A 25,139-nucleotide genomic window follows, 5' to 3' on the forward strand; every position below is an offset into this window, starting at 1 on the left:
CCAACAGGGACCTTTGTTAGTAATTTAAAATGAACTGCTGGCATGTAAGACTAAAAAGTGCATGTAAGGAGTTTTAATATAAAATAGATCTTTCTTTTCTACAACATAGGCATTTTCCTGCTGACCAGTTTTACTTTTACATATAAGAAGGCGAAAACAAAGTTACAAAGAAAACAGGAATCTTTCTGTTATTTAATCATCAGGAAAATATTGTCTAGATTTGACAAAACACCTACTTCAACAAAAAGGCTTGTGGCTCTGTGGCGCAATGGATAGCGCATTGGACTTCTAGGGAGCTGATGTGATTCAAAGGTTGTGGGTTCGAGTCCCACCAGAGTCGTATTTTGAGACATTAATACTTTAACTCGGTTGATCTTGAAAAGATGAAAAATGTTAATAACGTTTAGAGCAAATTACATGTTATATTTAAAATTGAACTATGCAATTCAGCCACTGAAGGCTCACTGACCCAATGGATAACAGATAGGGCACAATTCATTATTGCATATTTTTGGTCTAGTGTTTGGTGTTCTGTTACCTGTATTCAGTAGACCATATTCTTTCTTGAATTTGAACCTTTCTAAAATTCTTATTTGTATGTGATTGCAAGATATTTCTTGATGATCTCTAATGTCGGGATTTGGAGTTTCTAGATATTTTTGGCTGATTTGTCAACTATAACTTTAAAAAATGCAACTTTGGTGCAAGCATTCTCCAGTCCATCCATAGTTTGATGAAATGTTTGCATGGCTTTTTGGTATCAATTTTATGTCATTAATGCAAAACATGGACAATTGTTTGCTTAAAAGTAAAAAATAGGTTTAAAGATAAGAACAGAGTGTTATCAGCTGCCTTGTCCTCATAAACACCTTCTGCTGTGCTGATGAGACCACGGAAATCATACAAGCAGGTCATTTTTGGGAAACTGAAATTTAGTGGAAATGAGTTTTTTGCGATTAATTTAATTTTCATGGTAAGAACTGAGTTTGCAATTTTGGGCAATTCATCTGATCTCTTTTCAGAATAATCTAGAGTTAACACAAATTACCAGTATAAAATCTAAGGCAGTAAACTGTGAAAGCCAAATTTGGTATCAGTCTGAAAACTTTTCACCACTATTGTACAGTCCTAGATATTCTTAGAAAAACTGCAAAAGGAAAAAATGAGGAATGGAAAAACATCTAAAGAAAAGTATAGCTGACTGCTAAAATCAGGATATCTAGTAGGAGACTCCAGGAAATTTCCCAGCATTTATTTGGACTAAAACAAAGCTTCTCTGATAGTTTTTTCACATGGATAAAATTATTTATTTTGTTTTGACTAATTTCCTTCCCAAACCAGTGGCCCATTAGCGTACAACGAAACTAATGTTCCAATCCGTTTTTCTCAGCTTAAGTTCCTGAGGGTCAGTGGCTACTGCATTGAATCTGGAGAAAGTGAAAAAGATCAAAGCTTGAGATTTAGAAACCAACAAAAGCTACCCCTTTTGTTATCTTGCATGAATTTCTATGTGACACTTTACCAACAGGGACCTTTGTTAGTAATTTAAAATGAACTGCTGGCATGTAAGACTAAAAAGTGCATGTAAGGAGTTTTAATATAAAATAGATCTTTCTTTTCTACAACATAGGCATTTTCCTGCTGACCAGTTTTACTTTTACATATAAGAAGGCGAAAACAAAGTTACAAAGAAAACAGGAATCTTTCTGTTATTTAATCATCAGGAAAATATTGTCTAGATTTGACAAAACACCTACTTCAACAAAAAGGCTTGTGGCTCTGTGGCGCAATGGATAGCGCATTGGACTTCTAGGGAGCTGATGTGATTCAAAGGTTGTGGGTTCGAGTCCCACCAGAGTCGTATTTTGATATTTTGGTATTTAACTCGGTTGATCTTGACAAGATGAAAAATGTTAATAACGTTTAGAGCAAATTAGATGTTACATTTAAAATTGAACTATGCAATTCAGCCACTGAAGGCTCATTGACACAATGGATAACAGATAGGGCACAATTCATTATTGCATATTTTTGGTCTAGTGTTTGGTGTTCTGTTACCTGTATTCAGTAGACCATATTCTTTCTTGAATTTGAACCTTTCTAAAATTCTTATTTGTATGTGATTGCAAGATATTTCTTGATGATCTCTAATGTCGGGATTTGGAGTTTCTAGATATTTTTGGCTGATTTGTCAACTATAACTTTAAAAAATGCAACTTTGGTGCAAGCATTCTCCAGTCCATCCATAGTTTGATGAAATGTTTGCATGGCTTTTTGGTATCAATTTTATGTCATTAATGCAAAACATGGACAATTGTTTGCTTAAAAGTAAAAAATAGGTTTAAAGATAAGAACAGAGTGTTATCAGCTGCCTTGTCCTCATAAACACCTTCTGCTGTGCTGATGAGACCACGGAAATCATACAAGCAGGTCATTTTTGGGAAACTGAAATTTAGTGGAAATGAGTTTTTTGCGATTAATTTAATTTTCATGGTAAGAACTGAGTTTGCAATTTTGGGCAATTCATCTGATCTCTTTTCAGAATAATCTAGAGTTAACACAAATTACCAGTATAAAATCTAAGGCAGTAAACTGTGAAAGCCAAATTTGGTATCAGTCTGAAAACTTTTCACCACTATTGTACAGTCCTAGATATTCTTAGAAAAACTGCAAAAGGAAAAAATGAGGAATGGAAAAACATCTAAAGAAAAGTATAGCTGACTGCTAAAATCAGGATATCTAGTAGGAGACTCCAGGAAATTTCCCAGCATTTATTTGGACTAAAACAAATCTTCTCTGATAGTTTTTTCACATGGATAAAATTATTTATTTTGTTTTGACTAATTTCCTTCCCAAACCAGTGGCCCATTAGCGTACAACGAAACTAATGTTCCAATCCGTTTTTCTCAGCTTAAGTTCCTGAGGGTCAGTGGCTACTGCATTGAATCTGGAGAAAGTGAAAAAGATCAAAGCTTGAGATTTAGAAACCAACAAAAGCTACCCCTTTTGTTATCTTGCATGAATTTCTATGTGACACTTTACCAACAGGGACCTTTGTTAGTAATTTAAAATGAACTGCTGGCATGTAAGACTAAAAAGTGCATGTAAGGAGTTTTAATATAAAATAGATCTTTCTTTTCTACAACATAGGCATTTTCCTGCTGACCAGTTTTACTTTTACATATAAGAAGGCGAAAACAAAGTTACAAAGAAAACAGGAATCTTTCTGTTATTTAATCATCAGGAAAATATTGTCTAGATTTGACAAAACACCTACTTCAACAATAAGTCTTGTGGCTCTGTGGCGCAATGGATAGCGCATTGGACTTCTAGGGAGCTGATGTGATTCAAAGGTTGTGGGTTCGAGTCCCACCAGAGTCGTATTTTGATATTTTGGTATTTAACTCGGTTGATCTTGACAAGATGAAAAATGTTAATAACGTTTAGAGCAAATTAGATGTTACATTTAAAATTGAACTATGCAATTCAGCCACTGAAGGCTCATTGACACAATGGATAACAGATAGGGCACAATTCATTATTGCATATTTTTGGTCTAGTGTTTGGTGTTCTGTTACCTGTATTCAGTAGACCATATTCTTTCTTGAATTTGAACCTTTCTAAAATTCTTATTTGTATGTGATTGCAAGATATTTCTTGATGATCTCTAATGTCGGGATTTGGAGTTTCTAGATATTTTTGGCTGATTTGTCAACTATAACTTTAAAAAATGCAACTTTGGTGCAAGCATTCTCCAGTCCATCCATAGTTTGATGAAATGTTTGCATGGCTTTTTGGTATCAATTTTATGTCATTAATGCAAAACATGGACAATTGTTTGCTTAAAAGTAAAAAATAGGTTTAAAGATAAGAACAGAGTGTTATCAGCTGCCTTGTCCTCATAAACACCTTCTGCTGTGCTGATGAGACCACGGAAATCATACAAGCAGGTCATTTTTGGGAAACTGAAATTTAGTGGAAATGAGTTTTTTGCGATTAATTTAATTTTCATGGTAAGAACTGAGTTTGCAATTTTGGGCAATTCATCTGATCTCTTTTCAGAATAATCTAGAGTTAACACAAATTACCAGTATAAAATCTAAGGCAGTAAACTGTGAAAGCCAAATTTGGTATCAGTCTGAAAACTTTTCACCACTATTGTACAGTCCTAGATATTCTTAGAAAAACTGCAAAAGGAAAAAATGAGGAATGGAAAAACATCTAAAGAAAAGTATAGCTGACTGCTAAAATCAGGATATCTAGTAGGAGACTCCAGGAAATTTCCCAGCATTTATTTGGACTAAAACAAATCTTCTCTGATAGTTTTTTCACATGGATAAAATTATTTATTTTGTTTTGACTAATTTCCTTCCCAAACCAGTGGCCCATTAGCGTACAACGAAACTAATGTTCCAATCCGTTTTTCTCAGCTTAAGTTCCTGAGGGTCAGTGGCTACTGCATTGAATCTGGAGAAAGTGAAAAAGATCAAAGCTTGAGATTTAGAAACCAACAAAAGCTACCCCTTTTGTTATCTTGCATGAATTTCTATGTGACACTTTACCAACAGGGACCTTTGTTAGTAATTTAAAATGAACTGCTGGCATGTAAGACTAAAAAGTGCATGTAAGGAGTTTTAATATAAAATAGATCTTTCTTTTCTACAACATAGGCATTTTCCTGCTGACCAGTTTTACTTTTACATATAAGAAGGCGAAAACAAAGTTACAAAGAAAACAGGAATCTTTCTGTTATTTAATCATCAGGAAAATATTGTCTAGATTTGACAAAACACCTACTTCAACAAAAAGGCTTGTGGCTCTGTGGCGCAATGGATAGCGCATTGGACTTCTAGGGAGCTGATGTGATTCAAAGGTTGTGGGTTCGAGTCCCACCAGAGTCATATTTTGAGACATTAATACTTTAACTCGGTTGATCTTGAAAAGATGAAAAATGTTAATAACGTTTAGAGCAAATTAGATGTTACATTTAAAATTGAACTATGCAATTCAGCCACTGAAGGCTCACTGACCCAATGGATAACAGATAGGGCACAATTCATTATTGCATATTTTTGGTCTAGTGTTTGGTGTTCTGTTACCTGTATTCAGTAGACCATATTCTTTCTTGAATTTGAACCTTTCTAAAATTCTTATTTGTATGTGATTTCAAGATATTTCTTGATGATCTCTAATGTCGGGATTTGGAGTTTCTAGATATTTTTGGCTGATTTGTCAACTATAACTTTAAAAAATGCAACTTTGGTGCAAGCATTCTCCAGTCCATCCATAGTTTGATGAAATGTTTGCATGGCTTTTTGGTATCAATTTTATGTCATTAATGCAAAACATGGACAATTGTTTGCTTAAAAGTAAAAAATAGGTTTAAAGATAAGAACAGAGTGTTATCAGCTGCCTTGTCCTCATAAACACCTTCTGCTGTGCTGATGAGACCACGGAAATCATACAAGCAGGTCATTTTTGGGAAACTGAAATTTAGTGGAAATGAGTTTTTTGCGATTAATTTAATTTTCATGGTAAGAACTGAGTTTGCAATTTTGGGCAATTCATCTGATCTCTTTTCAGAATAATCTAGAGTTAACACAAATTACCAGTATAAAATCTAAGGCAGTAAACTGTGAAAGCCAAATTTGGTATCAGTCTGAAAACTTTTCACCACTATTGTACAGTCCTAGATATTCTTAGAAAAACTGCAAAAGGAAAAAATGAGGAATGGAAAAACATCTAAAGAAAAGTATAGCTGACTGCTAAAATCAGGATATCTAGTAGGAGACTCCAGGAAATTTCCCAGCATTTATTTGGACTAAAACAAATCTTCTCTGATAGTTTTTTCACATGGATAAAATTATTTATTTTGTTTTGACTAATTTCCTTCCCAAACCAGTGGCCCATTAGCGTACAACGAAACTAATGTTCCAATCCGTTTTTCTCAGCTTAAGTTCCTGAGGGTCAGTGGCTACTGCATTGAATCTGGAGAAAGTGAAAAAGATCAAAGCTTGAGATTTAGAAACCAACAAAAGCTACCCCTTTTGTTATCTTGCATGAATTTCTATGTGACACTTTACCAACAGGGACCTTTGTTAGTAATTTAAAATGAACTGCTGGCATGTAAGACTAAAAAGTGCATGTAAGGAGTTTTAATATAAAATAGATCTTTCTTTTCTACAACATAGGCATTTTCCTGCTGACCAGTTTTACTTTTACATATAAGAAGGCGAAAACAAAGTTACAAAGAAAACAGGAATCTTTCTGTTATTTAATCATCAGGAAAATATTGTCTAGATTTGACAAAACACCTACTTCAACAACAAGGCTTGTGGCTCTGTGGCGCAATGGATAGCGCATTGGACTTCTAGGGAGCTGATGTGATTCAAAGGTTGTGGGTTCGAGTCCCACCAGAGTCGTATTTTGAGACATTAATACTTTAACTCGGTTGATCTTGAAAAGATGAAAAATGTTAATAACGTTTAGAGCAAATTAGATGTTACATTTAAAATTGAACTATGCAATTCAGCCACTGAAGGCTCACTGACCCAATGGATAACAGATAGGGCACAATTCATTATTGCATATTTTTGGTCTAGTGTTTGGTGTTCTGTTACCTGTATTCAGTAGACCATATTCTTTCTTGAATTTGAACCTTTCTAAAATTCTTATTTGTATGTGATTGCAAGATATTTCTTGATGATCTCTAATGTCGGGATTTGGAGTTTCTAGATATTTTTGGCTGATTTGTCAACTATAACTTTAAAAAATGCAACTTTGGTGCAAGCATTCTCCAGTCCATCCATAGTTTGATGAAATGTTTGCATGGCTTTTTGGTATCAATTTTTTGTCATTAATGCAAAACATGGACAATTGTTTGCTTAAAAGTAAAAAATAGGTTTAAAGATAAGAACAGAGTGTTATCAGCTGCCTTGTCCTCATAAACACCTTCTGCTGTGCTGATGAGACCACGGAAATCATACAAGCAGGTCATTTTTGGGAAACTGAAATTTAGTGGAAATGAGTTTTTTGCGATTAATTTAATTTTCATGGTAAGAACTGAGTTTGCAATTTTGGGCAATTCATCTGATCTCTTTTCAGAATAATCTAGAGTTAACACAAATTACCAGTATAAAATCTAAGGCAGTAAACTGTGAAAGCCAAATTTGGTATCAGTCTGAAAACTTTTCACCACTATTGTACAGTCCTAGATATTCTTAGAAAAACTGCAAAAGGAAAAAATGAGGAATGGAAAAACATCTAAAGAAAAGTATAGCTGACTGCTAAAATCAGGATATCTAGTAGGAGACTCCAGGAAATTTCCCAGCATTTATTTGGACTAAAACAAATCTTCTCTGATAGTTTTTTCACATGGATAAAATTATTTATTTTGTTTTGACTAATTTCCTTCCCAAACCAGTGGCCCATTAGCGTACAACGAAACTAATGTTCCAATCCGTTTTTCTCAGCTTAAGTTCCTGAGGGTCAGTGGCTACTGCATTGAATCTGGAGAAAGTGAAAAAGATCAAAGCTTGAGATTTAGAAACCAACAAAAGCTACCCCTTTTGTTATCTTGCATGAATTTCTATGTGACACTTTACCAACAGGGACCTTTGTTAGTAATTTAAAATGAACTGCTGGCATGTAAGACTAAAAAGTGCATGTAAGGAGTTTTAATATAAAATAGATCTTTCTTTTCTACAACATAGGCATTTTCCTGCTGACCAGTTTTACTTTTACATATAAGAAGGCGAAAACAAAGTTACAAAGAAAACAGGAATCTTTCTGTTATTTAATCATCAGGAAAATATTGTCTAGATTTGACAAAACACCTACATCAACAAAAAGGCTTGTGGCTCTGTGGCGCAATGGATAGCAATTGGCGCAATTGGACTTCTAGGGAGCTGATGTGATTCAAAGGTTGTGGGTTCGAGTCCCACCAGAGTCATATTTTGAGACATTAATACTTTAACTCGGTTGATCTTGAAAAGATGAAAAATGTTAATAACGTTTAGAGCAAATTAGATGTTACATTTAAAATTGAACTATGCAATTCAGCCACTGAAGGCTCATTGACACAATGGATAACAGATAGGGCACAATTCATTATTGCATATTTTTGGTCTAGTGTTTGATGTTCTGTTACCTGTATTCAGTAGACCATATTCTTTCTTGAATTTGAACCTTTCTAAAATTCTTATTTGTATGTGATTGCAAGATATTTCTTGATGATCTCTAATGTCGGGATTTGGAGTTTCTAGATATTTTTGGCTGATTTGTCAACTATAACTTTAAAAAATGCAACTTTGGTGCAAGCATTCTCCAGTCCATCCATAGTTTGATGAAATGTTTGCATGGCTTTTTGGTATCAATTTTATGTCATTAATGCAAAACATGGACAATTGTTTGCTTAAAAGTAAAAAATAGGTTTAAAGATAAGAACAGAGTGTTATCAGCTGCCTTGTCCTCATAAACACCTTCTGCTGTGCTGATGAGACCACGGAAATCATACAAGCAGGTCATTTTTGGGAAACTGAAATTTAGTGGAAATGAGTTTTTTGCGATTAATTTAATTTTCATGGTAAGAGCTGAGTTTGCAATTTTGGGCAATTCATCTGATCTCTTTTCAGAATAATCTAGAGTTAACACAAATTACCAGTATAAAATCTAAGGCAGTAAACTGTGAAAGCCAAATTTGGTATCAGTCTGAAAACTTTTCACCACTATTGTACAGTCCTAGATATTCTTAGAAAAACTGCAAAAGGAAAAAATGAGGAATGGAAAAACATCTAAAGAAAAGTATAGCTGACTGCTAAAATCAGGATATCTAGTAGGAGACTCCAGGAAATTTCCCAGCATTTATTTGGACTAAAACAAATCTTCTCTGATAGTTTTTTCACATGGATAAAATTATTTATTTTGTTTTGACTAATTTCCTTCCCAAACCAGTGGCCCATTAGCGTACAACGAAACTAATGTTCCAATCCGTTTTTCTCAGCTTAAGTTCCTGAGGGTCAGTGGCTACTGCATTGAATCTGGAGAAAGTGAAAAAGATCAAAGCTTGAGATTTAGAAACCAACAAAAGCTACCCCTTTTGTTATCTTGCATGAATTTCTATGTGACACTTTACCAACAGGGACCTTTGTTAGTAATTTAAAATGAACTGCTGGCATGTAAGACTAAAAAGTGCATGTAAGGAGTTTTAATATAAAATAGATCTTTCTTTTCTACAACATAGGCATTTTCCTGCTGACCAGTTTTACTTTTACATATAAGAAGGCGAAAACAAAGTTACAAAGAAAACAGGAATCTTTCTGTTATTTAATCATCAGGAAAATATTGTCTAGATTTGACAAAACACCTACTTCAACAAAAAGGCTTGTGGCTCTGTGGCGCAATGGATAGCGCATTGGACTTCTAGGGAGCTGATGTGATTCAAAGGTTGTGGGTTCGAGTCCCACCAGAGTCGTATTTTGAGACATTAATACTTTAACTCGGTTGATCTTGAAAAGATGAAAAATGTTAATAACGTTTAGAGCAAATTAGATGTTACATTTAAAATTGAACTATGCAATTCAGCCACTGAAGGCTCACTGACCCAATGGATAACAGATAGGGCACAATTCATTATTGCATATTTTTGGTCTAGTGTTTGGTGTTCTGTTACCTGTATTCAGTAGACCATATTCTTTCTTGAATTTGAACCTTTCTAAAATTCTTATTTGTATGTGATTGCAAGATATTTCTTGATGATCTCTAATGTCGGGATTTGGAGTTTCTAGATATTTTTGGCTGATTTGTCAACTATAACTTTAAAAAATGCAACTTTGGTGCAAGCATTCTCCAGTCCATCCATAGTTTGATGAAATGTTTGCATGGCTTTTTGGTATCAATTTTATGTCATTAATGCAAAACATGGACAATTGTTTGCTTAAAAGTAAAAAATAGGTTTAAAGATAAGAACAGAGTGTTATCAGCTGCCTTGTCCTCATAAACACCTTCTGCTGTGCTGATGAGACCACGGAAATCATACAAGCAGGTCATTTTTGGGAAACTGAAATTTAGTGGAAATGAGTTTTTTGCGATTAATTTAATTTTCATGGTAAGAACTGAGTTTGCAATTTTGGGCAATTCATCTGATCTCTTTTCAGAATAATCTAGAGTTAACACAAATTACCAGTATAAAATCTAAGGCAGTAAACTGTGAAAGCCAAATTTGGTATCAGTCTGAAAACTTTTCACCACTATTGTACAGTCCTAGATATTCTTAGAAAAACTGCAAAAGGAAAAAATGAGGAATGGAAAAACATCTAAAGAAAAGTATAGCTGACTGCTAAAATCAGGATATCTAGTAGGAGACTCCAGGAAATTTCCCAGCATTTATTTGGACTAAAACAAATCTTCTCTGATAGTTTTTTCACATGGATAAAATTATTTATTTTGTTTTGACTAATTTCCTTCCCAAACCAGTGGCCCATTAGCGTACAACGAAACTAATGTTCCAATCCGTTTTTCTCAGCTTAAGTTCCTGAGGGTCAGTGGCTACTGCATTGAATCTGGAGAAAGTGAAAAAGATCAAAGCTTGAGATTTAGAAACCAACAAAAGCTACCCCTTTTGTTATCTTGCATGAATTTCTATGTGACACTTTACCAACAGGGACCTTTGTTAGTAATTTAAAATGAACTGCTGGCATGTAAGACTAAAAAGTGCATGTAAGGAGTTTTAATATAAAATAGATCTTTCTTTTCTACAACATAGGCATTTTCCTGCTGACCAGTTTTACTTTTACATATAAGAAGGCGAAAACAAAGTTACAAAGAAAACAGGAATCTTTCTGTTATTTAATCATCAGGAAAATATTGTCTAGATTTGACAAAACACCTACTTCAACAAAAAGGCTTGTGACTCTGTGGCGCAATGGATAGCGCATTGGACTTCTAGGGAGCTGATGTGATTCAAAGGTTGTGGGTTCGAGTCCCACCAGAGTCGTATTTTGAGACATTAATACTTTAACTCGGTTGATCTTGACAAGATGAAAAATGTTAATAACGTTTAGAGCAAATTAGATGTTACATTTAAAATTGAACTATGCAATTCAGCCACTGAAGGCTCATTGACACAATGGATAACAGATAGGGCACAATTCATTATTGCATATTTTTGGTCTAGTGTTTGGTGTTCTGTTACCTGTATTCAGTAGACCATATTCTTTCTTGAATTTGAACCTTTCTAAAATTCTTATTTGTATGTGATTGCAAGATATTTCTTGATGATCTCTAATGTCGGGATTTGGAGTTTCTAGATATTTTTGGCTGATTTGTCAACTATAACTTTAAAAAATGCAACTTTGGTGCAAGCATTCTCCAGTCCATCCATAGTTTGATGAAATGTTTGCATGGCTTTTTGGTATCAATTTTATGTCATTAATGCAAAACATGGACAATTGTTTGCTTAAAAGTAAAAAATAGGTTTAAAGATAAGAACAGAGTGTTATCAGCTGCCTTGTCCTCATAAACACCTTCTGCTGTGCTGATGAGACCACGGAAATCATACAAGCAGGTCATTTTTGGGAAACTGAAATTTAGTGGAAATGAGTTTTTTGCGATTAATTTAATTTTCATGGTAAGAACTGAGTTTGCAATTTTGGGCAATTCATCTGATCTCTTTTCAGAATAATCTAGAGTTAACACAAATTACCAGTATAAAATCTAAGGCAGTAAACTGTGAAAGCCAAATTTGGTATCAGTCTGAAAACTTTTCACCACTATTGTACAGTCCTAGATATTCTTAGAAAAACTGCAAAAGGAAAAAATGAGGAATGGAAAAACATCTAAAGAAAAGTATAGCTGACTGCTAAAATCAGGATATCTAGTAGGAGACTCCAGGAAATTTCCCAGCATTTATTTGGACTAAAACAAATCTTCTCTGATAGTTTTTTCACATGGATAAAATTATTTATTTTGTTTTGACTAATTTCCTTCCCAAACCAGTGGCCCATTAGCGTACAGCGAAACTAATGTTCCAATCCGTTTTTCTCAGCTTAAGTTCCTGAGGGTCAGTGGCTACTGCATTGAATCTGGAGAAAGTGAAAAAGATCAAAGCTTGAGATTTAGAAACCAACAAAAGCTACCCCTTTTGTTATCTTGCATGAATTTCTATGTGACACTTTACCAACAGGGACCTTTGTTAGTAATTTAAAATGAACTGCTGGCATGTAAGACTAAAAAGTGCATGTAAGGAGTTTTAATATAAAATAGATCTTTCTTTTCTACAACATAGGCATTTTCCTGCTGACCAGTTTTACTTTTACATATAAGAAGGCGAAAACAAAGTTACAAAGAAAACAGGAATCTTTCTGTTATTTAATCATCAGGAAAATATTGTCTAGATTTGACAAAACACCTACTTCAACAAAAAGGCTTGTGGCTCTGTGGCGCAATGGATAGCGCATTGGACTTCTAGGGAGCTGATGTGATTCAAAGGTTGTGGGTTCGAGTCCCACCAGAGTCGTATTTTGAGACATTAATACTTTAACTCGGTTGATCTTGACAAGATGAAAAATGTTAATAACGTTTAGAGCAAATTAGATGTTACATTTAAAATTGAACTATGCAATTCAGCCACTGAAGGCTCATTGACACAATGGATAACAGATAGGGCACAATTCATTATTGCATATTTTTGGTCTAGTGTTTGGTGTTCTGTTACCTGTATTCAGTAGACCATATTCTTTCTTGAATTTGAACCTTTCTAAAATTCTTATTTGTATGTGATTGCAAGATATTTCTTGATGATCTCTAATGTCGGGATTTGGAGTTTCTAGATATTTTTGGCTGATTTGTCAACTATAACTTTAAAAAATGCAACTTTGGTGCAAGCATTCTCCAGTCCATCCATAGTTTGATGAAATGTTTGCATGGCTTTTTGGTATCAATTTTATGTCATTAATGCAAAACATGGACAATTGTTTGCTTAAAAGTAAAAAATAGGTTTAAAGATAAGAACAGAGTGTTATCAGCTGCCTTGTCCTCATAAACACCTTCTGCTGTGCTGATGAGACCACGGAAATCATACAAGCAGGTCATTTTTGGGAAACTGAAATTTAGTGGAAATGAGTTTTTTGCGATTAATTTAATTTTCATGGTAAGAACTGAGTTTGCAATTTTGGGCAATTCATCTGATCTCTTTTCAGAATAATCTAGAGTTAACACAAATTACCAGTATAAAATCTAAGGCAGTAAACTGTGAAAGCCAAATTTGGTATCAGTCTGAAAACTTTTCACCACTATTGTACAGTCCTAGATATTCTTAGAAAAACTGCAAAAGGAAAAAATGAGGAATGGAAAAACATCTAAAGAAAAGTATAGCTGACTGCTAAAATCAGGATATCTAGTAGGAGACTCCAGGAAATTTCCCAGCATTTATTTGGACTAAAACAAATCTTCTCTGATAGTTTTTTCACATGGATAAAATTATTTATTTTGTTTTGACTAATTTCCTTCCCAAACCAGTGGCCCATTAGCGTACAACGAAACTAATGTTCCAATCCGTTTTTCTCAGCTTAAGTTCCTGAGGGTCAGTGGCTACTGCATTGAATCTGGAGAAAGTGAAAAAGATCAAAGCTTGAGATTTAGAAACCAACAAAAGCTACCCCTTTTGTTATCTTGCATGAATTTCTATGTGACACTTTACCAACAGGGACCTTTGTTAGTAATTTAAAATGAACTGCTGGCATGTAAGACTAAAAAGTGCATGTAAGGAGTTTTAATATAAAATAGATCTTTCTTTTCTACAACATAGGCATTTTCCTGCTGACCAGTTTTACTTTTACATATAAGAAGGCGAAAACAAAGTTACAAAGAAAACAGGAATCTTTCTGTTATTTAATCATCAGGAAAATATTGTCTAGATTTGACAAAACACCTACTTCAACAAAAAGGCTTGTGACTCTGTGGCGCAATGGATAGCGCATTGGACTTCTAGGGAGCTGATGTGATTCAAAGGTTGTGGGTTCGAGTCCCACCAGAGTCGTATTTTGAGACATTAATACTTTAACTCGGTTGATCTTGACAAGATGAAAAATGTTAATAACGTTTAGAGCAAATTAGATGTTACATTTAAAATTGAACTATGCAATTCAGCCACTGAAGGCTCATTGACACAATGGATAACAGATAGGGCACAATTCATTATTGCATATTTTTGGTCTAGTGTTTGGTGTTCTGTTACCTGTATTCAGTAGACCATATTCTTTCTTGAATTTGAACCTTTCTAAAATTCTTATTTGTATGTGATTGCAAGATATTTCTTGATGATCTCTAATGTCGGGATTTGGAGTTTCTAGATATTTTTGGCTGATTTGTCAACTATAACTTTAAAAAATGCAACTTTGGTGCAAGCATTCTCCAGTCCATCCATAGTTTGATGAAATGTTTGCATGGCTTTTTGGTATCAATTTTATGTCATTAATGCAAAACATGGACAATTGTTTGCTTAAAAGTAAAAAATAGGTTTAAAGATAAGAACAGAGTGTTATCAGCTGCCTTGTCCTCATAAACACCTTCTGCTGTGCTGATGAGACCACGGAAATCATACAAGCAGGTCATTTTTGGGAAACTGAAATTTAGTGGAAATGAGTTTTTTGCGATTAATTTAATTTTCATGGTAAGAACTGAGTTTGCAATTTTGGGCAATTCATCTGATCTCTTTTCAGAATAATCTAGAGTTAACACAAATTACCAGTATAAAATCTAAGGCAGTAAACTGTGAAAGCCAAATTTGGTATCAGTCTGAAAACTTTTCACCACTATTGTACAGTCCTAGATATTCTTAGAAAAACTGCAAAAGGAAAAAATGAGGAATGGAAAAACATCTAAAGAAAAGTATAGCTGACTGCTAAAATCAGGATATCTAGTAGGAGACTCCAGGAAATTTCCCAGCATTTATTTGGACTAAAACAAATCTTCTCTGATAGTTTTTTCACATGGATAAAATTATTTATTTTGTTTTGACTAATTTCCTTCCCAAACCAGTGGCCCATTAGCGTACAACGAAACTAATGTTCCAATCCGTTTTTCTCAGCTTAAGTTCCTGAGGGTCAGTGGCTACTGCATTGAATCTGGAGAAAGTGAAAAAGATCAAAGCTTGAGATTTAGAAACCAACAAAAGCTACCCCTTTTGTTATCTTGCATGAATTTCTATGTGACACTTTACCAACAGGGACCTTTGTTAGTAATTTAAAATGAACTGCTGGCATGTAAGACTAAAAAGTGCATGTAAGGAGTTTTAATATAAAATAGATCTTTCTTTTCTACAACATAGGCATTTTCCTGCTGACCAGTTTTACTTTTACATATAAGAAGGCGAAAACAAAGTTACAAAGAAAACAGGAATCTTTCTGTTATTTAATCATCAGGAAAATATTGTCTAGATTTGACAAAACACCTACTTCAACAAAAAGGCTTGTGGCTCTGTGGCGCAATGGATAGCGCATTGGACTTCTAGGGAGCTGATGTGATTCAAAGGTTGTGGGTTCGAGTCCCACCAGAGTCATATTTTGAGACATTAATACTTTAACTCGGTTGATCTTGAAAAGATGAAAAATGTTAATAACGTTTAGAGCAAATTAGATGTTACATTTAAAATTGAACTATGCAATTCAGCCACTGAAGGCTCACTGACCCAATGGATAACAGATAGGGCACAATTCATTATTGCATATTTTTGGTCTAGTGTTTGGTGTTCTGTTACCTGTATTCAGTAGACCATATTCTTTCTTGAATTTGAACCTTTCTAAAATTCTTATTTGTATGTGATTTCAAGATATTTCTTGATGATCTCTAATGTCGGGATTTGGAGTTTCTAGATATTTTTGGCTGATTTGTCAACTATAACTTTAAAAAATGCAACTTTGGTGCAAGCATTCTCCAGTCCATCCATAGTTTGATGAAATGTTTGCATGGCTTTTTGGTATCAATTTTATGTCATTAATGCAAAACATGGACAATTGTTTGCTTAAAAGTAAAAAATAGGTTTAAAGATAAGAACAGAGTGTTATCAGCTGCCTTGTCCTCATAAACACCTTCTGCTGTGCTGATGAGACCACGGAAATCATACAAGCAGGTCATTTTTGGGAAACTGAAATTTAGTGGAAATGAGTTTTTTGCGATTAATTTAATTTTCATGGTAAGAACTGAGTTTGCAATTTTGGGCAATTCATCTGATCTCTTTTCAGAATAATCTAGAGTTAACACAAATTACCAGTATAAAATCTAAGGCAGTAAACTGTGAAAGCCAAATTTGGTATCAGTCTGAAAACTTTTCACCACTATTGTACAGTCCTAGATATTCTTAGAAAAACTGCAAAAGGAAAAAATGAGGAATGGAAAAACATCTAAAGAAAAGTATAGCTGACTGCTAAAATCAGGATATCTAGTAGGAGACTCCAGGAAATTTCCCAGCATTTATTTGGACTAAAACAAATCTTCTCTGATAGTTTTTTCACATGGATAAAATTATTTATTTTGTTTTGACTAATTTCCTTCCCAAACCAGTGGCCCATTAGCGTACAACGAAACTAATGTTCCAATCCGTTTTTCTCAGCTTAAGTTCCTGAGGGTCAGTGGCTACTGCATTGAATCTGGAGAAAGTGAAAAAGATCAAAGCTTGAGATTTAGAAACCAACAAAAGCTACCCCTTTTGTTATCTTGCATGAATTTCTATGTGACACTTTACCAACAGGGACCTTTGTTAGTAATTTAAAATGAACTGCTGGCATGTAAGACTAAAAAGTGCATGTAAGGAGTTTTAATATAAAATAGATCTTTCTTTTCTACAACATAGGCATTTTCCTGCTGACCAGTTTTACTTTTACATATAAGAAGGCGAAAACAAAGTTACAAAGAAAACAGGAATCTTTCTGTTATTTAATCATCAGGAAAATATTGTCTAGATTTGACAAAACACCTACTTCAACAACAAGGCTTGTGGCTCTGTGGCGCAATGGATAGCGCATTGGACTTCTAGGGAGCTGATGTGATTCAAAGGTTGTGGGTTCGAGTCCCACCAGAGTCGTATTTTGAGACATTAATACTTTAACTCGGTTGATCTTGAAAAGATGAAAAATGTTAATAACGTTTAGAGCAAATTAGATGTTACATTTAAAATTGAACTATGCAATTCAGCCACTGAAGGCTCACTGACCCAATGGATAACAGATAGGGCACAATTCATTATTGCATATTTTTGGTCTAGTGTTTGGTGTTCTGTTACCTGTATTCAGTAGACCATATTCTTTCTTGAATTTGAACCTTTCTAAAATTCTTATTTGTATGTGATTGCAAGATATTTCTTGATGATCTCTAATGTCGGGATTTGGAGTTTCTAGATATTTTTGGCTGATTTGTCAACTATAACTTTAAAAAATGCAACTTTGGTGCAAGCATTCTCCAGTCCATCCATAGTTTGATGAAATGTTTGCATGGCTTTTTGGTATCAATTTTTTGTCATTAATGCAAAACATGGACAATTGTTTGCTTAAAAGTAAAAAATAGGTTTAAAGATAAGAACAGAGTGTTATCAGCTGCCTTGTCCTCATAAACACCTTCTGCTGTGCTGATGAGACCACGGAAATCATACAAGCAGGTCATTTTTGGGAAACTGAAATTTAGTGGAAATGAGTTTTTTGCGATTAATTTAATTTTCATGGTAAGAACTGAGTTTGCAATTTTGGGCAATTCATCTGATCTCTTTTCAGAATAATCTAGAGTTAACACAAATTACCAGTATAAAATCTAAGGCAGTAAACTGTGAAAGCCAAATTTGGTATCAGTCTGAAAACTTTTCACCACTATTGTACAGTCCTAGATATTCTTAGAAAAACTGCAAAAGGAAAAAATGAGGAATGGAAAAACATCTAAAGAAAAGTATAGCTGACTGCTAAAATCAGGATATCTAGTAGGAGACTCCAGGAAATTTCCCAGCATTTATTTGGACTAAAACAAATCTTCTCTGATAGTTTTTTCACATGGATAAAATTATTTATTTTGTTTTGACTAATTTCCTTCCCAAACCAGTGGCCCATTAGCGTACAACGAAACTAATGTTCCAATCCGTTTTTCTCAGCTTAAGTTCCTGAGGGTCAGTGGCTACTGCATTGAATCTGGAGAAAGTGAAAAAGATCAAAGCTTGAGATTTAGAAACCAACAAAAGCTACCCCTTTTGTTATCTTGCATGAATTTCTATGTGACACTTTACCAACAGGGACCTTTGTTAGTAATTTAAAATGAACTGCTGGCATGTAAGACTAAAAAGTGCATGTAAGGAGTTTTAATATAAAATAGATCTTTCTTTTCTACAACATAGGCATTTTCCTGCTGACCAGTTTTACTTTTACATATAAGAAGGCGAAAACAAAGTTACAAAGAAAACAGGAATCTTTCTGTTATTTAATCATCAGGAAAATATTGTCTAGATTTGACAAAACACCTACATCAACAAAAAGGCTTGTGGCTCTGTGGCGCAATGGATAGCAATTGGCGCAATTGGACTTCTAGGGAGCTGATGTGATTCAAAGGTTGTGGGTTCAAGTCCCACCAGAGTCATATTTTGAGACATTAATACTTTAACTCGGTTGATCTTGAAAAGATGAAAAATGTTAATAACGTTTAGAGCAAATTAGATGTTACATTTAAAATTGAACTATGCAATTCAGCCACTGAAGGCTCATTGACACAATGGATAACAGATAGGGCACAATTCATTATTGCATATTTTTGGTCTAGTGTTTGATGTTCTGTTACCTGTATTCAGTAGACCATATTCTTTCTTGAATTTGAACCTTTCTAAAATTCTTATTTGTATGTGATTGCAAGATATTTCTTGATGATCTCTAATGTCGGGATTTGGAGTTTCTAGATATTTTTGGCTGATTTGTCAACTATAACTTTAAAAAATGCAACTTTGGTGCAAGCATTCTCCAGTCCATCCATAGTTTGATGAAATGTTTGCATGGCTTTTTGGTATCAATTTTATGTCATTAATGCAAAACATGGACAATTGTTTGCTTAAAAGTAAAAAATAGGTTTAAAGATAAGAACAGAGTGTTATCAGCTGCCTTGTCCTCATAAACACCTTCTGCTGTGCTGATGAGACCACGGAAATCATACAAGCAGGTCATTTTTGGGAAACTGAAATTTAGTGGAAATGAGTTTTTTGCGATTAATTTAATTTTCATGGTAAGAGCTGAGTTTGCAATTTTGGGCAATTCATCTGATCTCTTTTCAGAATAATCTAGAGTTAACACAAATTACCAGTATAAAATCTAAGGCAGTAAACTGTGAAAGCCAAATTTGGTATCAGTCTGAAAACTTTTCACCACTATTGTACAGTCCTAGATATTCTTAGAAAAACTGCAAAAGGAAAAAATGAGGAATGGAAAAACATCTAAAGAAAAGTATAGCTGACTGCTAAAATCAGGATATCTAGTAGGAGACTCCAGGAAATTTCCCAGCATTTATTTGGACTAAAACAAATCTTCTCTGATAGTTTTTTCACATGGATAAAATTATTTATTTTGTTTTGACTAATTTCCTTCCCAAACCAGTGGCCCATTAGCGTACAACGAAACTAATGTTCCAATCCGTTTTTCTCAGCTTAAGTTCCTGAGGGTCAGTGGCTACTGCATTGAATCTGGAGAAAGTGAAAAAGATCAAAGCTTGAGATTTAGAAACCAACAAAAGCTACCCCTTTTGTTATCTTGCATGAATTTCTATGTGACACTTTACCAACAGGGACCTTTGTTAGTAATTTAAAATGAACTGCTGGCATGTAAGACTAAAAAGTGCATGTAAGGAGTTTTAATATAAAATAGATCTTTCTTTTCTACAACATAGGCATTTTCCTGCTGACCAGTTTTACTTTTACATATAAGAAGGCGAAAACAAAGTTACAAAGAAAACAGGAATCTTTCTGTTATTTAATCATCAGGAAAATATTGTCTAGATTTGACAAAACACCTACTTCAACAAAAAGGCTTGTGGCTCTGTGGCGCAATGGATAGCGCATTGGACTTCTAGGGAGCTGATGTGATTCAAAGGTTGTGGGTTCGAGTCCCACCAGAGTCGTATTTTGAGACATTAATACTTTAACTCGGTTGATCTTGAAAAGATGAAAAATGTTAATAACGTTTAGAGCAAATTAGATGTTACATTTAAAATTGAACTATGCAATTCAGCCACTGAAGGCTCACTGACCCAATGGATAACAGATAGGGCACAATTCATTATTGCATATTTTTGGTCTAGTGTTTGGTGTTCTGTTACCTGTATTCAGTAGACCATATTCTTTCTTGAATTTGAACCTTTCTAAAATTCTTATTTGTATGTGATTGCAAGATATTTCTTGATGATCTCTAATGTCGGGATTTGGAGTTTCTAGATATTTTTGGCTGATTTGTCAACTATAACTTTAAAAAATGCAACTTTGGTGCAAGCATTCTCCAGTCCATCCATAGTTTGATGAAATGTTTGCATGGCTTTTTGGTATCAATTTTATGTCATTAATGCAAAACATGGACAATTGTTTGCTTAAAAGTAAAAAATAGGTTTAAAGATAAGAACAGAGTGTTATCAGCTGCCTTGTCCTCATAAACACCTTCTGCTGTGCTGATGAGACCACGGAAATCATACAAGCAGGTCATTTTTGGGAAACTGAAATTTAGTGGAAATGAGTTTTTTGCGATTAATTTAATTTTCATGGTAAGAACTGAGTTTGCAATTTTGGGCAATTCATCTGATCTCTTTTCAGAATAATCTAGAGTTAACACAAATTACCAGTATAAAATCTAAGGCAGTAAACTGTGAAAGCCAAATTTGGTATCAGTCTGAAAACTTTTCACCACTATTGTACAGTCCTAGATATTCTTAGAAAAACTGCAAAAGGAAAAAATGAGGAATGGAAAAACATCTAAAGAAAAGTATAGCTGACTGCTAAAATCAGGATATCTAGTAGGAGACTCCAGGAAATTTCCCAGCATTTATTTGGACTAAAACAAATCTTCTCTGATAGTTTTTTCACATGGATAAAATTATTTATTTTGTTTTGACTAATTTCCTTCCCAAACCAGTGGCCCATTAGCGTACAACGAAACTAATGTTCCAATCCGTTTTTCTCAGCTTAAGTTCCTGAGGGTCAGTGGCTACTGCATTGAATCTGGAGAAAGTGAAAAAGATCAAAGCTTGAGATTTAGAAACCAACAAAAGCTACCCCTTTTGTTATCTTGCATGAATTTCTATGTGACACTTTACCAACAGGGACCTTTGTTAGTAATTTAAAATGAACTGCTGGCATGTAAGACTAAAAAGTGCATGTAAGGAGTTTTAATATAAAATAGATCTTTCTTTTCTACAACATAGGCATTTTCCTGCTGACCAGTTTTACTTTTACATATAAGAAGGCGAAAACAAAGTTACAAAGAAAACAGGAATCTTTCTGTTATTTAATCATCAGGAAAATATTGTCTAGATTTGACAAAACACCTACTTCAACAAAAAGGCTTGTGACTCTGTGGCGCAATGGATAGCGCATTGGACTTCTAGGGAGCTGATGTGATTCAAAGGTTGTGGGTTCGAGTCCCACCAGAGTCGTATTTTGAGACATTAATACTTTAACTCGGTTGATCTTGACAAGATGAAAAATGTTAATAACGTTTAGAGCAAATTAGATGTTACATTTAAAATTGAACTATGCAATTCAGCCACTGAAGGCTCATTGACACAATGGATAACAGATAGGGCACAATTCATTATTGCATATTTTTGGTCTAGTGTTTGGTGTTCTGTTACCTGTATTCAGTAGACCATATTCTTTCTTGAATTTGAACCTTTCTAAAATTCTTATTTGTATGTGATTGCAAGATATTTCTTGATGATCTCTAATGTCGGGATTTGGAGTTTCTAGATATTTTTGGCTGATTTGTCAACTATAACTTTAAAAAATGCAACTTTGGTGCAAGCATTCTCCAGTCCATCCATAGTTTGATGAAATGTTTGCATGGCTTTTTGGTATCAATTTTATGTCATTAATGCAAAACATGGACAATTGTTTGCTTAAAAGTAAAAAATAGGTTTAAAGATAAGAACAGAGTGTTATCAGCTGCCTTGTCCTCATAAACACCTTCTGCTGTGCTGATGAGACCACGGAAATCATACAAGCAGGTCATTTTTGGGAAACTGAAATTTAGTGGAAATGAGTTTTTTGCGATTAATTTAATTTTCATGGTAAGAACTGAGTTTGCAATTTTGGGCAATTCATCTGATCTCTTTTCAGAATAATCTAGAGTTAACACAAATTACCAGTATAAAATCTAAGGCAGTAAACTGTGAAAGCCAAATTTGGTATCAGTCTGAAAACTTTTCACCACTATTGTACAGTCCTAGATATTCTTAGAAAAACTGCAAAAGGAAAAAATGAGGAATGGAAAAACATCTAAAGAAAAGTATAGCTGACTGCTAAAATCAGGATATCTAGTAGGAGACTCCAGGAAATTTCCCAGCATTTATTTGGACTAAAACAAATCTTCTCTGATAGTTTTTTCACATGGATAAAATTATTTATTTTGTTTTGACTAATTTCCTTCCCAAACCAGTGGCCCATTAGCGTACAGCGAAACTAATGTTCCAATCCGTTTTTCTCAGCTTAAGTTCCTGAGGGTCAGTGGCTACTGCATTGAATCTGGAGAAAGTGAAAAAGATCAAAGCTTGAGATTTAGAAACCAACAAAAGCTACCCCTTTTGTTATCTTGCATGAATTTCTATGTGACACTTTACCAACAGGGACCTTTGTTAGTAATTTAAAATGAACTGCTGGCATGTAAGACTAAAAAGTGCATGTAAGGAGTTTTAATATAAAATAGATCTTTCTTTTCTACAACATAGGCATTTTCCTGCTGACCAGTTTTACTTTTACATATAAGAAGGCGAAAACAAAGTTACAAAGAAAACAGGAATCTTTCTGTTATTTAATCATCAGGAAAATATTGTCTAGATTTGACAAAACACCTACTTCAACAAAAAGGCTTGTGGCTCTGTGGCGCAATGGATAGCGCATTGGACTTCTAGGGAGCTGATGTGATTCAAAGGTTGTGGGTTCGAGTCCCACCAGAGTCGTATTTTGAGACATTAATACTTTAACTCGGTTGATCTTGACAAGATGAAAAATGTTAATAACGTTTAGAGCAAATTAGATGTTACATTTAAAATTGAACTATGCAATTCAGCCACTGAAGGCTCATTGACACAATGGATAACAGATAGGGCACAATTCATTATTGCATATTTTTGGTCTAGTGTTTGGTGTTCTGTTACCTGTATTCAGTAGACCATATTCTTTCTTGAATTTGAACCTTTCTAAAATTCTTATTTGTATGTGATTGCAAGATATTTCTTGATGATCTCTAATGTCGGGATTTGGAGTTTCTAGATATTTTTGGCTGATTTGTCAACTATAACTTTAAAAAATGCAACTTTGGTGCAAGCATTCTCCAGTCCATCCATAGTTTGATGAAATGTTTGCATGGCTTTTTGGTATCAATTTTATGTCATTAATGCAAAACATGGACAATTGTTTGCTTAAAAGTAAAAAATAGGTTTAAAGATAAGAACAGAGTGTTATCAGCTGCCTTGTCCTCATAAACACCTTCTGCTGTGCTGATGAGACCACGGAAATCATACAAGCAGGTCATTTTTGGGAAACTGAAATTTAGTGGAAATGAGTTTTTTGCGATTAATTTAATTTTCATGGTAAGAACTGAGTTTGCAATTTTGGGCAATTCATCTGATCTCTTTTCAGAATAATCTAGAGTTAACACAAATTACCAGTATAAAATCTAAGGCAGTAAACTGTGAAAGCCAAATTTGGTATCAGTCTGAAAACTTTTCACCACTATTGTACAGTCCTAGATATTCTTAGAAAAACTGCAAAAGGAAAAAATGAGGAATGGAAAAACATCTAAAGAAAAGTATAGCTGACTGCTAAAATCAGGATATCTAGTAGGAGACTCCAGGAAATTTCCCAGCATTTATTTGGACTAAAACAAATCTTCTCTGATAGTTTTTTCACATGGATAAAATTATTTATTTTGTTTTGACTAATTTCCTTCCCAAACCAGTGGCCCATTAGCGTACAACGAAACTAATGTTCCAATCCGTTTTTCTCAGCTTAAGTTCCTGAGGGTCAGTGGCTACTGCATTGAATCTGGAGAAAGTGAAAAAGATCAAAGCTTGAGATTTAGAAACCAACAAAAGCTACCCCTTTTGTTATCTTGCATGAATTTCTATGTGACACTTTACCAACAGGGACCTTTGTTAGTAATTTAAAATGAACTGCTGGCATGTAAGACTAAAAAGTGCATGTAAGGAGTTTTAATATAAAATAGATCTTTCTTTTCTACAACATAGGCATTTTCCTGCTGACCAGTTTTACTTTTACATATAAGAAGGCGAAAACAAAGTTACAAAGAAAACAGGAATCTTTCTGTTATTTAATCATCAGGAAAATATTGTCTAGATTTGACAAAACACCTACTTCAACAAAAAGGCTTGTGACTCTGTGGCGCAATGGATAGCGCATTGGACTTCTAGGGAGCTGATGTGATTCAAAGGTTGTGGGTTCGAGTCCCACCAGAGTCGTATTTTGAGACATTAATACTTTAACTCGGTTGATCTTGACAAGATGAAAAATGTTAATAACGTTTAGAGCAAATTAGATGTTACATTTAAAATTGAACTATGCAATTCAGCCACTGAAGGCTCATTGACACAATGGATAACAGATAGGGCACAATTCATTATTGCATATTTTTGGTCTAGTGTTTGGTGTTCTGTTACCTGTATTCAGTAGACCATATTCTTTCTTGAATTTGAACCTTTCTAAAATTCTTATTTGTATGTGATTGCAAGATATTTCTTGATGATCTCTAATGTCGGGATTTGGAGTTTCTAGATATTTTTGGCTGATTTGTCAACTATAACTTTAAAAAATGCAACTTTGGTGCAAGCATTCTCCAGTCCATCCATAGTTTGATGAAATGTTTGCATGGCTTTTTGGTATCAATTTTATGTCATTAATGCAAAACATG

At 34.2% G+C, this 25,139-nt stretch overlaps 15 non-coding genes across 15 annotated transcripts; all 15 read left to right on the forward strand.

Annotated features, from left to right (window-relative positions):
- The first annotated feature begins 254 nt into the window (after positions 1-254).
- On the forward strand, positions 255-340 carry TRNAR-UCU (transfer RNA arginine (anticodon UCU)). The gene is given in 2 exon segments: positions 255-291; positions 305-340. It is a non-coding gene; the product is annotated as a tRNA-Arg (tRNA).
- Positions 341-1,775: 1,435 nt separating this feature from the next.
- On the forward strand, positions 1,776-1,861 carry TRNAR-UCU (transfer RNA arginine (anticodon UCU)). The gene is given in 2 exon segments: positions 1,776-1,812; positions 1,826-1,861. It is a non-coding gene; the product is annotated as a tRNA-Arg (tRNA).
- A 1,434-nt stretch (positions 1,862-3,295) lies between these two features.
- TRNAR-UCU (transfer RNA arginine (anticodon UCU)) lies at positions 3,296-3,381 on the forward strand. The gene is given in 2 exon segments: positions 3,296-3,332; positions 3,346-3,381. It is a non-coding gene; the product is annotated as a tRNA-Arg (tRNA).
- A 1,434-nt stretch (positions 3,382-4,815) lies between these two features.
- Positions 4,816-4,901, forward strand: TRNAR-UCU (transfer RNA arginine (anticodon UCU)). The gene is given in 2 exon segments: positions 4,816-4,852; positions 4,866-4,901. It is a non-coding gene; the product is annotated as a tRNA-Arg (tRNA).
- A 1,435-nt stretch (positions 4,902-6,336) lies between these two features.
- Positions 6,337-6,422, forward strand: TRNAR-UCU (transfer RNA arginine (anticodon UCU)). The gene is given in 2 exon segments: positions 6,337-6,373; positions 6,387-6,422. It is a non-coding gene; the product is annotated as a tRNA-Arg (tRNA).
- Positions 6,423-9,386: 2,964 nt separating this feature from the next.
- TRNAR-UCU (transfer RNA arginine (anticodon UCU)) lies at positions 9,387-9,472 on the forward strand. The gene is given in 2 exon segments: positions 9,387-9,423; positions 9,437-9,472. It is a non-coding gene; the product is annotated as a tRNA-Arg (tRNA).
- A 1,435-nt stretch (positions 9,473-10,907) lies between these two features.
- TRNAR-UCU (transfer RNA arginine (anticodon UCU)) lies at positions 10,908-10,993 on the forward strand. Its single transcript is given in 2 exon segments — positions 10,908-10,944; positions 10,958-10,993. It is a non-coding gene; the product is annotated as a tRNA-Arg (tRNA).
- Positions 10,994-12,428: 1,435 nt separating this feature from the next.
- TRNAR-UCU (transfer RNA arginine (anticodon UCU)) lies at positions 12,429-12,514 on the forward strand. Its single transcript is given in 2 exon segments — positions 12,429-12,465; positions 12,479-12,514. It is a non-coding gene; the product is annotated as a tRNA-Arg (tRNA).
- Positions 12,515-13,949: 1,435 nt separating this feature from the next.
- TRNAR-UCU (transfer RNA arginine (anticodon UCU)) lies at positions 13,950-14,035 on the forward strand. Its single transcript is given in 2 exon segments — positions 13,950-13,986; positions 14,000-14,035. It is a non-coding gene; the product is annotated as a tRNA-Arg (tRNA).
- A 1,435-nt stretch (positions 14,036-15,470) lies between these two features.
- On the forward strand, positions 15,471-15,556 carry TRNAR-UCU (transfer RNA arginine (anticodon UCU)). The gene is given in 2 exon segments: positions 15,471-15,507; positions 15,521-15,556. It is a non-coding gene; the product is annotated as a tRNA-Arg (tRNA).
- Positions 15,557-16,991: 1,435 nt separating this feature from the next.
- Positions 16,992-17,077, forward strand: TRNAR-UCU (transfer RNA arginine (anticodon UCU)). The gene is given in 2 exon segments: positions 16,992-17,028; positions 17,042-17,077. It is a non-coding gene; the product is annotated as a tRNA-Arg (tRNA).
- A 2,964-nt stretch (positions 17,078-20,041) lies between these two features.
- On the forward strand, positions 20,042-20,127 carry TRNAR-UCU (transfer RNA arginine (anticodon UCU)). The gene is given in 2 exon segments: positions 20,042-20,078; positions 20,092-20,127. It is a non-coding gene; the product is annotated as a tRNA-Arg (tRNA).
- Positions 20,128-21,562: 1,435 nt separating this feature from the next.
- TRNAR-UCU (transfer RNA arginine (anticodon UCU)) lies at positions 21,563-21,648 on the forward strand. Its single transcript is given in 2 exon segments — positions 21,563-21,599; positions 21,613-21,648. It is a non-coding gene; the product is annotated as a tRNA-Arg (tRNA).
- A 1,435-nt stretch (positions 21,649-23,083) lies between these two features.
- Positions 23,084-23,169, forward strand: TRNAR-UCU (transfer RNA arginine (anticodon UCU)). The gene is given in 2 exon segments: positions 23,084-23,120; positions 23,134-23,169. It is a non-coding gene; the product is annotated as a tRNA-Arg (tRNA).
- A 1,435-nt stretch (positions 23,170-24,604) lies between these two features.
- On the forward strand, positions 24,605-24,690 carry TRNAR-UCU (transfer RNA arginine (anticodon UCU)). The gene is given in 2 exon segments: positions 24,605-24,641; positions 24,655-24,690. It is a non-coding gene; the product is annotated as a tRNA-Arg (tRNA).
- Positions 24,691-25,139: the final 449 nt, after the last annotated feature.

Source organism: Dendrobates tinctorius, unplaced genomic scaffold, assembly GCF_039654945.1.
Source record: "Dendrobates tinctorius isolate UK_male_01 unplaced genomic scaffold, ASM3965494v1 ptg000011l, whole genome shotgun sequence".
Classification (NCBI taxonomy): domain Eukaryota; kingdom Metazoa; phylum Chordata; class Amphibia; order Anura; family Dendrobatidae; genus Dendrobates; species Dendrobates tinctorius.